This window comes from Canis lupus, chromosome 18 (assembly GCF_003254725.2).
Source record: "Canis lupus dingo isolate Sandy chromosome 18, ASM325472v2, whole genome shotgun sequence".
In the NCBI taxonomy this organism is placed as follows: Eukaryota; Metazoa; Chordata; class Mammalia; order Carnivora; family Canidae; genus Canis; species Canis lupus.
The window spans coordinates 14,065,092-14,078,929 of NC_064260.1; the positions used below are offsets into that span (position 1 = coordinate 14,065,092).

The 13,838-nt window shown below is 43.2% G+C and overlaps 1 long non-coding RNA gene across 1 annotated transcript; it reads right to left on the reverse strand.

Annotated features, from left to right (window-relative positions):
- Nucleotides 1-1,122: 1,122 nt before the first annotated feature.
- Nucleotides 1,123-12,050, reverse strand: LOC125752934 (uncharacterized). The gene is made up of 3 exons (XR_007403573.1): nucleotides 11,941-12,050; nucleotides 9,163-9,304; nucleotides 1,123-1,498 (listed from the first exon to the last, which is right to left on the reverse strand). It is a non-coding gene; the product is annotated as an uncharacterized LOC125752934 (long non-coding RNA).
- Nucleotides 12,051-13,838: the final 1,788 nt, after the last annotated feature.

Below are 13,838 nucleotides of genomic sequence, written 5' to 3' on the forward strand. Positions count from 1 at the left end.
TACCTCAGCTGCCAGTTATCACAGCTGAGAGAAAAAACTTATTTAAAGCTTGAGTAAGGGGGATCCCTGGGTGGCTCAGCAGTTTAGCACCTGCCTTGGGCCCAGGGCGTGATCCTGGAGTCCTGGGATCGAGTTGCATGTCGGGCATCCTGCATGGGGCCTGCTTCTCCCTCTGCTTGTGTCTCTGCCTCTCTCTTTTTCTCTCTCTTTCATGAATAAGTAAATAAATAAATTTTTTTAAAATAAAAAAGTAAAGCTTGAATAAGGACTAGCTGGTGGGGATTCTATTTAGTGGTATCAGATAAGTTTTCTTGAAATGGTTTTCAAGAGAAAGTGGAATGCCTGTCACCATCCTCTCTGAGAAGAGGTCAGCAGCAACCTCATGCACTTCTCCCTGCATGTGGGTCACTACTCATTCTCAATCACACTTATGCAGATAATCCAATTTCTCCATTGATTCACCATTGTAGTCTTTAGTTGGTTATTTTTCTTTACAACTAAACTCGCAGTCAACCTTTTGAGGTCCATGTAATATCTACTGAAGGTCAAGATTACCTGCTGTCAGCATACCTAACTGCGTTATCACTGGTACTGGAATTCTCATTTTACCACCTCCTGTTCCTATTTACAAGAAAATAAAAGCAAAATATTATTGATATTCAGATAATTGGATGGGTACCCAAAAATAATGATTGCCAAAAATAGAATGTGAAGAGGCATACAGAACCACCATAAAATGGCTTAATATCTATTTGTCACCTGCAGTATAAATGTTCAGCAGAGTTCTGGAGATCCAACATGCGATAATGGGGAGACCTTGTAAAAGTTGTGTCAAGGTCAAGGACTGCCTAAATCTCTTTGAAGAATAGCTGCTGCTCATATCTTAAATGAAAGATAAAACATTAAGAAATTGCTTCCTCATTACTTTATGGGGCAACCCTTAAATTTAGAAAATTTTTCACAAAATTTTGTGAATTTCCCTAAAAGTATAGATTTGGACTCTGCCCAAGTAGTAGGAACAATTGGAGTAAACGTAAAGGTAGAAGAAGAGAAAAAATATGACTGTGAAATAAACCAAAACTTTTTTTTTATAAATTTTTATTTATTTATGATAGTCACACAGAGAGAGAGAGAGAGAGAGGCAGAGACACAGGCAGAGGGAGAAGCAAGCTCCATGCACCGGGAGCCCGACGTGGGATTCGATCCCGGGTCTCCAGGATCACGCCCTGGGCCAAAGGCAGGCGCCAAACCGCTGCGCCACCCAGGGATCCCCTAAACCAAAACTTTTAAACTCAGGCAGGGCTCCCAGCAAAAGGGCTCACCAGCAGAGAGGATGGCGAGGGAAAGCCTTCTGATGTTTCGTGTGGCAGAGGTGAAGTGGGGCTTCGGTTCACTCCCACTGTGTTGCCCATGGCCTCCAGTACTTACAAGAACACACAAATGTGTTTGTGTGTCCTGGGTGACCTTGGCCTTAGTACCAGGAGGTCTGCATTCTAGCCTGTGGATGAGAATAGTGTAAGTAAGGCCTCATTTTCAGAAAGAAATATAGTCTCAGTAATACAAGTCTCTCTTTAAAAGGGAATTGGCTTTAATGAAAAGGAAACTGAGGAGTAAATCACTTGGATTTGAAAAGCACTTTGTTAGCCAGGTAAATGTTGTAAATACCTTTTATGTGCTGATAAAACTGTAGAAAGATAAAGATCATTTATAACTCAGGGACAAATCAAAGGTCGATTTGCTAAGAAGTTTGAGGCAAAGGTCTAAAGCAAAATTACACTTGATTTTGCTAGGGTCTATTCTGTGGTGCCGGACAATATCACCACTAGACCTGGGCAGTATAGAGGAGGAAGGAGGAGGGATGGGAGCACATACTTGGGAGTACAAGTCTCCCACCTACGGCTGCCAACCAGGTGGAGTCGCTGAGCCCCACTTGAGAACCATGTAGAATAGGCCTGGTTTTCGTTTTGCTTCAGTTGCTCTCCAACCCTCTAAAGTGCTTCCTGTTTGGGGTTGATGAGATGCCTGGAGTAGCTCCAGGACTTGGGCCTGTAGGGCTATCTGGGGTCCCATTACCTGGGTCTGTCCCCAAGGAAGGAACCAGGTGAGCTGATCAATCCTGTTGGCTAGAGAGGATTTCTTTTGAGGTTGGACCACCTGACTGGTACTGACACACTGATTTGGAATGATTTTCATTCATGTTAGATAGACGCCAAGCTCAGAACTCTGGGCTACTAACTCTCCATGTGAGCCCACCAGTCAAATCTTCCTATTTATGTTCAGGCCATGATGCTGCATCCATTCTACAGTATCTGAAGGCAGCAGGGGTGGCAACCAGGATCCTTTACCTGTACTGCCTCTGTCACTAGTACCCAGGATCACCCCACAGTCTCACAGGCTCTACCCTTCACATCTGGCTGCACACTCTGTAGCTGGCCACAACTATCTCCCAAGAGCTTTTGAAACCACTGCTCAGTAAATGCCAACAGGCATTTTTTTTTTCAACAGGCATTTTTAATTGAAGTCTTCCTTTGCTTCTGATTGATATCATGACCTCAAGATCTCTCAGATCTACCTAAACCCTCAGAGGAAAGGATCAGAGATTCCACACACTGGCTAATGGAACTACTATAGTGGCTCTGCCCATGAGCCACTTTCCTGTCCCCCTCACTGATGACCATATGAAGGTCAGAATACAGTCAATATTAAAAGAGATCATATTCTAAGAATGCAGTAATCTTGACCTACAGAGTTCAAGAGAATTTATACAAGATGTGTTTTCCTATGTTTGTATTATCAAAATCCAAAAAAAAGACAAAAGAGCATGACAAAAGAGCAAAATATCATTCATTTTTCTTAATGCTCCAGTTAAGGCTTACATTTGTGGTCACCATCAATGAAACACAGTGAGAGTCATTGGAAGCCAGCTTTCATGAGTGGCATGAAAAATGATGCCACGCCGTGAGTTATGACATATCCAGTGTTAAACAGATGATATTAAAGAACTGCAGGGCCAAGAAGATTCACATTGTTTTGAGGATCTGAAGGACAATGGCACTATGAGTAATTAATGCATTACCACTATTTCCTTGTGGTGGGAGATATGAAATTCATCAAGTAGAGCACATTTCACAAGGAAGGAGATGAATACTATGGTTTCTGGACCTAAATAGGAAGAGATAGCTCCTATGGTCCTACTGTCATAGAGATATTATAACAAATCATCATAAGCTCTCATTGGAAAATTTAAAAATAATTACCACTTCCTCGCTGATTATTCTAAATTTTCATGAATGAATCCTATACTTATATCTATAATATAATCCTATATCTCCCATGGACCCATGAATTTTGTCAAACATTTTTTAATCAAGCTGTTTATATAGATTAGGGGCCCAACAAAACATGTTTGCCTGGGGCCCTATGTATCGTGGGGGCAGTAGCCCTGGTACCAGAAAGCAATGACAGAGCTTGACTTGCTCCAGCCACCACCCCTCTGCCAAAGTTGACACAACCTTGGTGGCATGAGGTGAGGTCTCACCAAGCTCCGTGTACTCCTGGGAGTGTCACCTTATCCTCTTCCATCACTTCACTACCTCATCATCACAACCTGCTCTGGAGCTCACCAGGAGCAGCGCTGGCATGTCCTACATCCCTGGCTACCTGCATCACCTCAAAAGCCCAAGAATCTGGGCTGTCACTATCATCCTGTCTGTCAGCATATATGACCCAAGGTCACAGCCCACTCCAACCCACCAGACCTTTGACTCTTGGTCTAAGTCTATCATTAGCAAAATCCTCCAATCCTCTCCTACCTGCCTGATCTAAGAGTCTTCTCTGTTACAGCCCTTTTCCCATCCTCCATAAATCTACTGGTTTTACATTTGAAATCTATCAAGAATCTCCCTACCTCTCACAGTATTCTACTACCACCCACTCGAATCTGAACCATTTTCAGATGGTTTCCTGACCTTCCTACAAATAATACCTCGCTTTCTCCCTATATTCTCCCACCCTCCTTTATTTTGCTTCATAACGTCAGTCCCTCCTGACATGTTATCAATGGTTGGTGTCTAACGTGTTCCCCAACTAGAATGCAGGCTCCTTGAGAGCAGCTACTGCATATGTTTTGGACATTTCTGTGTCCCCAGTACCTAGAACACTGCCTGCTACACAATGCACACTCAAAAAACACTTGTTGAATACTTGACATTCAGTATAAATAGAAGGAAATTCTTACAAAGTCTTATTATAGAGCGTATTTTAATCTACCTAAAACGTACACCCATCTGGACTTAAAGATGTTGAGAAATGTATTTTAGATCATTGTGAAAAGTAAAAAAGTCAAGTGAAGGAGACAGTGAAATATCATACGGTGTACCTGTTAATTCAGAAACAAAGGAATTTTCAATGAAATCACAGAGGTTTATCACTAATTTTCAATTTTTATAATTTATTAAAGAGTTGGGCAGTTCTTTCCTCCATTCATTTAATTTATACGAATTATAAAAAAAAATTCCTGCAACTTCAGATGCTTATATAGCACTTCCTAATTGTATCTCCCTACCATCATAGTTTACAGTAAACCTGAATCAAATAAATCTGCTTTTTTTTTACAAGTGTTAAGTCTAAATACAATCAGAGCCTCAGGCCTTGACAAGACAGCTCTGCAACTATCCAACTGTGTGACATTCACCTGGTCACCTGTCTCCTCCAAAGGGCCACTTTCTTGTTTCCAATGCCTGAGCAGGTGCTACTTTCTGTGCCTGGAGTTCACCTCCCACTTCCTGCTCCTCATCCTTCTTTACCTGCCCATCCTCACAGCCCACACTATTATGTGTCTCAATCATCATGAATTTATCATGGGACTCATTACAATGTGTTTTGCTGCTTCTCTTCCTTCACCATGAGACTACTATGAGGCAGAGATCAGATCTGACTTAGTCACGCCTTGCCCCATGCCTAACAGATAATGGGTGAACAATGGAAGTTTGTTAAAGGAACTGATTTTTCTCCATCAGTGAAGATCGAGGGTAAGGCAAGGCAAGCCCATGCCAACTAGTAAATGACATGGTCTTGCTCACAGCATCACTCCCTAGCATTGGTAGAAGGATAAAATAGCTGAAAACTACATTGGATCTGCTGAAGGTTGCCTGTCCACTTCCAAATGCCACATTTTTTAAAGTCATATGATTCAGTTCCTGTTTGTGTAATCTGAGATGTGGGAGGTAGAAGGTTGCAGAATGAGCCGATCAGAGGAATGAGATTTGCCTTTGTCTTTCCTGAGTGTTCTTTGGAAAATCAGAATTTCTAAGTCAGTGTAAGCTCTTCTAGTTCACCCTGCCTCAGGCTCTTGCAGAACTCAAGGTCCTTCCCTCCGCCCTCTTGGCCACAGTGGTGGTTGGGCTGCCTGTGTGGAGAGCTGTGATCCAGTGGACAAGGGTGCCCTGAGCTGCTCCTTTGTAGACATGCCCAGGCCTTGCTACCTGATTTTTCTAGCACTTACTATTCCCTTTTAACCTGATGTCAAGCATTTTGATGTGTATAGCTTTGTTTGCTTAACCAAAGACATTCTTAGTAACTCTTATTATTAAACAATTCTTTTGATAAAACATCACCTTCTACATTAAGGATGGATTTAATAGGAAATTTTGCCTTTTACTTTCAGTAGTTCCTATTGCTTTTTTCCTCCCTGAGATAACGGAATAAGCCTCATAAAAGAAGATATTGAAATACGACCCATAAGTGGGTGAGCTAATCATTATTTGAAGGAAATTGCTTTTCGGTCTTTAAATGTGTAAGACTTGAGAGGATTTCAGCTCAAATTTTTGATGTTTGATGACTCATCTCTGATGCCCAGTTTACAAGAGAAGTGTTGTTCTCTCTCTAAGAATTTCAGGGGCTTTTGGAGGACACGATATCAAAACAATTTGGAGTTCTTAGTGACTTTGTTCAGCTCAACTTTCTTTTTTTTTTTTTTTTATGATAGTCACAGAGAGAGAGAGAGAGAGGCAGAGACACAGGCAGAGGGAGAAGCAGGCTCCATGCACCGGGAGCCCGACGTGGGATTCGATCCCGGGTCTCCAGGATCGCGCCCTGGGCCGAAGGCAGGCGCCAAACCGCTGCGCCACCCAGGGATCCCTCAACTTTCATAATTAGGAGAAGCATCCATCAAACTGCATGCATTGGGCTCACCTGTTTAAGATCAGGGCCTTCACCGTGTAAAGGTCTATAGGCTGTTCATTCTCCTCATAGGGCAAGAGAAGTGTAGCCTTGAATCTGGAAAAGGCCCTGACTCCAAGCACGATTGTAACTACTCAGATACAGGACTCTCAGTGGGAATGGAGCAGATCAAGTTGGGGGCAACACCAAAGCCCACTGTGCACCAGTCTCCCAAGCCCCACAACAGCAACATTTTGGATGCTGGTAGATGCTTATCTGACTGAACTTCTTGGTGAGGCACATGATTTTGAGAACAAGGCCTACTTCTCTGATGCCCAATAAATAGCAATTGACTTCCTTTTCTCCTCACAAGCCTTAGGCATTGACTGGAAGCCCAGGGGTGGGGTGGGGGGATCTTATGTTTTGGAATCATGTAAATATTCTGGAAAAACACAGGACCAAGGATTACCTAGGATGATAATAGCAGGTACTTATATATCATACCTGCTATACTATTTTAAGTGTTTTTTTCTTACGGTAACTATAGCTGTGTGAGATAGGTATTTACAAATGAGAAAAGCAAGTTTAAGGAGGTTAAGAAACCTGCCTAAGGACACTTGGCTTCTGCATGGCTGGGCCAGGATTTGAAGCCAGGCAATCATTTCCCAAGTCATAGTTTTAACCATGACTCTGCCTTTCTAGCTGTCGCCCCACCAGACCTGCTTACATTTACCCAAAAACCTTACTGTAGCAATCCAATGTCAACTGATCCATCAAGGTATGTAATGGAAAGGTGGGACACATGATGTTTTGATCAGAGTGGGAACAAAAAAAACCCCAAAACCTGCAGGTTCTATTCACCAGTGCCCAAACGTTTGCCACTCTACACTCACACCTGGAATATTCTCCCAAGCTCCCCTTATTACTAGATTCAGGAAGCAAATATTTGTCTTCAACAGATTCTCTGGGCTTCTCTGGGGAAAAAAAAATTTAACAGATTCTCTGGGCATACATCCCACAAAATAAAGAATAATGAAGTGACAAAGTAAGCTTGGGATTTATGCTAGGTTATTTATGCACATGTTTCAATTCCTGGGTGGATCGAAGCATGTAGCCGTCCTAAGGTCTCCAGAGGATATCGATAGGGCTCCACATTGGTTTGATGAGGCACAAGGGCTTCTCTATCCTCCTCATCCAAAGACCATAGAAATTTAAAGAGAACCATAAGCAGAATAAGAACATGGTGAATGCTCTTCAGATCAGTTGAGGGAAAACAAGGAAGGATGTCAATGTTAGGAAAGTAAAGTGGCCAGCAGAGGAGTCCTAGATGGCCTGGAAGGGAGTAAGGTCACCAGCCTCTTGGGAAGAATTCAGAAGGAGAACTGAAAAGGCTGAATGAGGATAACCCTCACTTGTTTCAGGCTTTTACCTAGAATCCTGCTTTGAGGATGATAATAAGCTGCTTACAGGCAAGGAGAACATTGAAATACTATATGGTAATTATATGCCTGGTTTTTTAGGAGCTAATGATTTGCCAGTCCCCAGAAATTTCCAAAATGGTCTCCAAATTCCAGTTTCAGCATCTAATGACATCGCTCGAACTCCTTCCCACATCTGGAAGCAGCATAAAAATCTTTGCAGACAATATGACCTAATGGTTGGCTTGGGAAACATGATTCTCATAACTGTTGTAGATTTTATTAACTCATTTATCCAATACACATATGTTAAGTTCCCACGTGTGCCAGGATAATGCTGTCACTGAGGATACAAGCAGAAGAGAGCCTAGAGTTCACAGAGGAGGAATTCTGTAATTACTCATATGTCTGTAGTATTTAACTCAGGTTCTAGGACACTAATGACTTTCTTCCAGAATTGAAACAGGCATCTGAAGTGACAAAGTCCACCCTTACCACTGCTAGCACTGTTGAGGTATATCATTCTGATGAAGCCCTTACAACAACTTTTTCCCTAAACCGTCATATCTGAATTTGAGTAACCAGACCGAGGAGCACAGCTCCATGGAGGTACTTCCTACTGTGACCAGTAGGTCCTGTAATCAGAGCTGCTCCAGATAGAGTCCCTGAAAGTCTCTAAAAAGGAAAAAAACTACAAAGGAGGGATCTCCAACTGCTGCATGATGGTGGCTAATTTGCTTAGAGAGGGAACACAGCAGGAGACACCAGAAGCATCCTAAGTAAACAAATCACTCGCTGTGGGGAAATTGGGGTCTAGAGAAAGAAAAGTGACTGCACCTCATTTGTGGCAAAATTAGGACAAAGCACCAGTCTCTGATGGTCTCTCTGTAACAATTTGCTGCTTCCAAAACAAAACCTTCTCTCCACACACTCATTCTTATCATTATTGCTGTCCCATCTTGCCGTCTGTGTGCTGATCACTGCCTCAGAATAAAGGGCAAAGCCTTTGCCCTTTGTTATTCTAGGCAAAGGAGAACCTTACTAAGTAGAACTCAATTTTTTGCAAAGTGCTCAGCACTTTGCTAAGTGCTAAGTGCCACCAGCATAAATAGTAGGTCCCGGTCTCCCTCTTTGAAGACCCTTTTCTTCCAGTATATTTGAGGAGGGGGTATCTCACAGCAGCTGCCTCATTAATCTGAAACCATAGTTGTGCCTCCAACATTCAGTCCCACCCTGTCTCTAGCTTCTGTTCCTCCATGGACCCCACTCACTTTGCTGCCAGTCCTCCTAGACCCGTCAGGTGAGCTAGTGTTGTGATCAGTCAGGCCTTCAATTCCCAACAGCTAATCCCAAGCTTTAGTGAGTAACAAGGCATTAATATGCATTTGGCGATAATAGACAAGAATGACAGCTCCGAGAGAGTTCAAACTGGTACTAGAATTGAGGACTCATAAAGTTCACAGGTCAAACCTCTCCCCGGACAAGCTCTGCTGGCCACCACCCATCATGGCCTGCTTTACCAGCTCTAGAGTCTGTGCATTTCCTTCCATCAGAGAGATGGTTCTTCTTTCCCTGGGGCCCTTACCCGGTAGTCCCTGCTTCAGTGTTACCAAGACTCTCTCATGTTCTGTCCCCTTCTGTCATGTCTCAGCATGATTAACAGTCGAAATGTCCTTACCACTCAAGAAGGGTTGGTCTTGCCTCAGGGTCCCTAACTGGACAATGAACTGGAAGGCAATAAATTAAACATTAGTCTTTTTCCAACATCGGGATTAATTAGTCTAGAATATTGCAAAGTGTTAGGCTTCAAACACATGAGCCAGATGGGCCTTGAGCTGCCCAGTCTGGTGCTGTTGGTGATCCCTCCATCTGCCTGAGTGAGGGTAAGTTTCCAATGCCCCCACCTGCATCCGCACCCAAGATTGCAGCCTTCATTCCCACAAGAACGACCATGTATTTTCCAAGAGCAGGGAACAGCTTTCAGAGACTCTGAAGACTAAGTCTTTAAAAATGAAACAATTCCTTATAGAAAACAATTTGCAGAGTGCAATTCTACTCATGATGAAAACAACTTATGTTATGACACAAGAGCCCCTTGAAAGGGCCGGGTCTAAGTTTCAACATTCTAGAATACTTGCTTTCCCTTTTCATAACCAAATATCCACTGTAATGTCTCCCAGAACAAAGGAATTTTTTGCCTCAGAGTTCTGTTTATACTTCTGTTTTAAAATATATCAAATAAGGAAAGCTTTGAAGGTACAGGTCTTTTTTTTCCCCCAAGATTTCAAAGATCTCCAAGACAAATTCTTTGTTAGGGATCAAGATCAAAGAGCTATGTCCTTCCTTTCCCTCAGGAGTCTCTGCAAGAAGGATGTTTTTCCCAAGCATATGGCCTAAGGTGGAGAGCCTGCATCAGATTCTGACAGCAGGGTTACAGAGAGTACCAATGTGAGAGGCATGGGGAGCTTTAGGGAAGGTCTCTAATGTGGGCATTCTGGCAGCAGGTGCCATGACCATGAAGCAGGGTCCCCACTGCAGTCCCATCTCCTCAAGGGCTCTGGAAAGCTGTCACCCCCAAATCAAATCCACCCTTTTTCCTATCATTTCCTGTAAATGCTAGCTTCAGAGCAGGAGGAGGAGGGGCAGGTCAGTGTGTCTGTGCCAATGTTATCACTCTTGAGCTACAAATTCATGTACAGCAGGAACCACATTCCTATAACACCCTCTCTATGCCAAGCATTTCACATGCAGAGTCTTAGGATTAAACTAGAAGGGACCTTAAGAGTTTCTCAGATTTAATCTTATCGTTCATTCAGATAAATAAACTGAGATCCAAAAGTAAACTTAGGTTGCTAAGGTTACATAGCTTTTTTATCCTGAGCTGAGACCTAACCACAACCTCCTGCCTTCTTGTAATCGGGGGGAAATCCTACAAATCTTACCATTCAGAAAGATGTTCCTAAGTGACCCTTATGTTGCAGGCCCTGTATTTGGTGCTGGGAACACAAAGATCCATAAAATATGGTTCTTCTCTTAAAGAGTTCATGGTCTAGCCTTTGAAAGAGAAGATAATGACTCATTGATGAAAGAGCTAGGGCAGGACATGCAGGTACTTTAGAGGCACCAGGAAGAGGTACTTTCCTTTGAAAACTACACACTCATTCTGATTTTTACTCTATTCAGGTAATTTAAGTCTTCCTGGAATACTTAAGGAATTATTCAGCTTTAGGGGAGTTGGAAAGTGTCACCTGCTTGTTTAGGTAATGTGGATGTGCTGTGCTTTTGTGGGGAGTTGGGGGATGGATCCTCTGCTCTGACCCCCTGGAGTGCTGGGCTAGCATTTGTTCCAGCAACCTGAGAGAGGATTAAGTATATCCACCCCTGGTGACCAGCACCCAGGCACTGCGCCAGCCTCAGGATGCACCTGTACATCCTCCTCTGCAAAAAGCCTGTTCATACTGCTCCTGGTTGGACAGAATTTCCTACAGCAGGAGCCAGCTGATGCCTGGCAGGGTGACATTGAATTTTTCAAGACCTAGTTTTGGCACCAGGATGCAGGCAGGTGAGACTATCCTGAGAGCCTCTCTAGAGGACGTGTTTCAGGGCATGCTAACCATGGCTTCCCAGGAAGCATGTTCTTTTTTTTAAGATTGTATTTATCTATTCATGAGAGACACAGAGACAGAGAGAGAGGCAGAGACATGGGCAGAGGGAGAAGCAGGCTCCATGCAGGGAGCCTGATGTGGAACTTGATCCTGGGACTCCAGGACCACTCTCTGGGCCAAAGGCAGACGCTCAACTGCTGAGTCACCCAGGTGTCCCCCCAGGAAGTATGTTCTTGAGCTGAGGCCAGCAGAGGAGCAGGGGAACCCCAGAGAGCAACACTGGCCCAACTTCAAGCCAGGTGTACCCTGCAGAGTGGATTCCACCCCACACACATGGTCAGCCAACTTCAAAGCCATTCAGCACCCTCAAAGAGCTCTTGTTCCCTGAAACCAACTCCTAAAGAGAGTCCCTAGATGCCTATGTGTGTGCCACCCACTGAGATGGATCCTGAGAGTGGGGGCCAACTGGGGGAGACACAGGAAGCATGGTAGAGAGGATTTAAGAACACAGGGTCTGGGACCAAATTGCCTGGGTTATCCTGTAGCCCTATGTAGGTGGATCAGTATCCAGGGTCTAGTCTTCTCATCTGTAAAATGGGGAGAATAAAGGTAGCTGCCTTGTGATGTTGTGAATATTAAATGGGTAGATACATGTAAAGTTCTTGAAGTATTTAATAATGCTAGCTGTTATTAAAGCCTAAAACACAGTCCTTGTTCCCAATGGGATTAACCTATTGAGAGAAGGGAGAGAAACTCACACACGATAAAACAGTACATAATGCAGCTCCAAGTTGTGCGGTGCAGAGTCCAAGATCAGAGAGAGTTAGCCTAGAATCTACTGAAGATTGTATCTGGATGAAGCCCACCTGTAAAAAGGGAGATCGTTGATGAGCATTATGGCAGACTGTGGACTCTGAATTCTGACTCCACCAGTTGCTACGAGGATTGATTTTTGTATGTCAACTTGACTGGACCACAGAGTGCCCAGATATTTGGTAAAATATTATTCAGAGTGTTTCTGTGGAAGTGTTTTTGGAAAATATTAACAATAAAACCAAAATGAGTAAAGCAGATAGTCCTCTCTAGCGTGGGTGGGCCCCTTCTAATCAGGTGAAGGGCTGAACAGAACAACAGAACAAATGGCTGACTCTCCTCTGAAGAAGAGAGGCTTCTTCATACCTGACTACCTTAGAACTGGAATATCAGCTTTTTTTTTGCTGCTTTTGGACCCATTTGAAACATTGGCTCTTACTGGGCCTCGAGCCTGCCTGTCTTAGGACTATAATCACTCCACTGGCTCTCTTCGTTCTCAGGCCTTAAGACTCAGACTGAAACAAAGCTGTTGGCTGTCCTGGGGTCTCTAGCTTGCCAGCTACAGGTCTTGGGACTTCTCAACCTCTATGATCACATAGCAAATTCTTTATAATAAATAATCTTGTTTCCCTCACTTCCTTCCTCTCTAACTCCTTTTGGTTCTGTTTCTCTGGAGGACCCTGACTAATAAGGTATTAAGGTTTCTAAGCTTCAATTTTCTCAGCTATAAAATGAGGATTGGTCATACCTACTCATAGTGTTGCTACAAAGATCCAATGCTTTCTTGCACCTAAGCGTTGACATGGTGCCTAACACACTAGGATACTCGAGACATGTTAAGTATTGGGAGTACCAATGCCCTCCAGCCAGAGACCCCCACAGGAATATCCCTACAGTTGAAAAAGTTGGGTTCATTACTCATTGCAGCAAAGTGGAACACATCACAGTGAATTGTAGGCTGCCTCAGTAAGAGAGTGTTAGAATGTTATCAAAGCTGTGGAGAAAGGGGAACCCTCTTGCACTGTTGGTGGGAATGCAAGCTGGTACAGTCACTCTGAAAAACAGTTTGGAGGTTCCTCAAAAGGTTAAAAATAGGGCTACCATATGACCCAGCAATTGCACTACTGGGTATTTACTCCAAAGATACAGATGTAGTGAGATGAAGGGGCACCTGCACTCCAGTGTCCATTAGCAGCAATGTCCTCAATAGCCAAACTGTGGAAGGAGCCATGATATCCTTCAACAGATAAATGGATAGAGAAGATGGGTTTCTTCCCATTCAGTTTTCCCTCCCTTCCCATGATCCTCTGCATTGTTTCTTATATTCCACTTATAAGTGAAAACATGATAATTGTCTTTGTCTGATTGACTTATTTCACTAAGCATAATACCCTCTAGTTCCATCCATGTGGATATAAATGGTAAGTATTCATCCTTTCTGATGATTGAGCAATATTCCATTGTATATATAGACCACATTGTTAACTCTGGGAAACAAACTGAGGTTTTCTGGAAGGGAGGTGGGGGGATGGAGTAACTGGGTGATGGGCATTAAAGAGGGCATGTGATGTGGTGAGCACTGGATGTTATACACAACTGATGAGTTACCGAACAATACATCTGAAACTAATTATGTATTATATGTTGGCTAATTGAATTTAAATTTTAAAAAGACTTATTCTAATATTTGATTTTTGTGTTAGATATTTTGGAGAAGGTTTAAGGAAGTGAGGCTTTGCTCTGAATTGGGTGCTGTCAGAAAGCTGGGGTAATTCTACAGTTAGGGATTTGTAGTGGATTGAATTATGGTCCCCCAAAATATATGCCCAATTCTCAATCCCCA